Source organism: Tribolium madens, unplaced genomic scaffold, assembly GCF_015345945.1.
Source record: "Tribolium madens isolate multiple individuals breed KSU strain unplaced genomic scaffold, Tmad_KSU_1.1 Scaffold_97;HRSCAF=244;Tcas5.2_LG3a, whole genome shotgun sequence".
Classification (NCBI taxonomy): Eukaryota; Metazoa; Arthropoda; class Insecta; order Coleoptera; family Tenebrionidae; genus Tribolium; species Tribolium madens.
Window position 1 is genome coordinate 13,380,610 of NW_025401069.1, and position 1,668 is coordinate 13,382,277.

At 29.0% G+C, this 1,668-nt stretch overlaps 1 protein-coding gene across 1 annotated transcript in view; it reads right to left on the reverse strand.

Annotated features, from left to right (window-relative positions):
- LOC123014890 (SCY1-like protein 2) overlaps positions 1-1,668 on the reverse strand; it is a 52,908-nt gene that overhangs the window by 36,398 nt on the left and 14,842 nt on the right. The gene's annotated exons all lie outside the window — the stretch shown is intronic.

The following is a 1,668-nucleotide window of genomic DNA, read 5'->3' on the forward strand; positions in this document are numbered from 1 at the left end:
GTTAAATAAAGCTATTAAGAAGGGGGTGAGCGGCAAAGCCGCGAGCCCCCTTTAAATTTCGACAAAATCTGATAGTGTGAGTTTTAGATAATAATTTTTACTGTCCCTGAATTTTAGGCAGTAATTTCTTGTAGAAGCGACAGTATTTTGATTCAATTTAGTGTTTCAATGCACTCTCATCTCAATTATTGGTTCATTCTTAAAGCCGAAATAATACGTGATTCAGTAACAAAGCCTGGCGATATAATTGATTTGTAAGCGAAATTCGGTCTTGACAACGGAATGCTCTAGATTAGCAGCTCCTAGTTGTCGGAAATCTCGTCGTTAACGGAAGTGGGAGGATATGTCAATTTCAGGTCAAAATCAATTTACTATTACTACATTAATCCCAGAAGCGGTATTTTTATTCCGTAAAGAGTTTCAATGCAAAGTTATGTTTACACTTTTTAGGCGTTTCAAAGCGTCCCAGCTAGCAAAATATCCAATAAGTCGCATTGTTGTTTGTGCACAAATTTAAATCTTTCTTTCATTTCATTGAAGTTGTAACTCGATTTCGAAAAACATGGAGATTAAATGTAATTTTAGGCTCTAGTAAACTAGATTGGGAGTGTTATTCCAGAGCGAGATTACATCAAAGAAATTCCTTTTCGAAGTAATTTAATTCATAATCTTAGAAAGGTAGTTCTAGGATTTCAATTTAGATTGAGGTTGTGATTTATGGAATTGTAATTTCGAAAACTTAACTTCAGCAACAAAAAATAGACAAGTTCAATGTTTTTTTTTTTGTTGTATATAATGGATCACACTGAAATTACCTATCTCAAGATGTTTTGTGGGGTTATTAAATTGTCACATGTGTTTTTATCGAGAAATTAGTTTTATTTCCTTCATGTGAAGCACTAATATAGACAAAATACATGTCTTTATGATTTATTACCAACCTTCAAATAACATAATAGAGAACAAAAAACTTTTCTTTAACAAAGAAACAAGACTCATCTTTGCTATTAACCTAAATAATTTTTATCTAACTCTAGAGTAAAAATAACTTTGCGGTGCAACTTAGATTTGTAGTTTATAATAGGAAGAAAACATTTTGTCAAGCTTGTAATTGAATTAAAAGACAAGCAACAAACCATTATACATTTATAATTGTATTATCGGCTTGTAACTAATGGAAAATATTGGATCTTGTGGACTATATATAGATATTTGCTTTTAGTATAAACACAACGCTGACGAAATAAATAAAAACAAATTAAAAACAAATAACCCCAAAAGTCGACTTCAATGGAAAAACACAAAAATTGTTTCAGAATTGTTTGTTATAATTTAACTTTAAAATATTTAATTGTATTGTCTGTAAACTATTAAAATGACACTAAAAATTACATTGCATGTGAAAGTTTATTTAAAATTGAATTGTCTTTATATTTCTATTAAAACCACGGTAAAAATCAATGTAAAATTGCATCGCATACAAAAGTAATTTTACGTTGGATGAAATAATTTTCTTCATTTTTACTTGAATTGTCCTTAAATTTCCATTAAAATTGCGTTAAAAATTAATGAATGTAAAATTACATCATCCGTGATAGTAATTTTACATTGGACGAAATAATTTTTTAATTTTTAGTTGAATTGTCTTTAAATTTCCATTAAGATTGC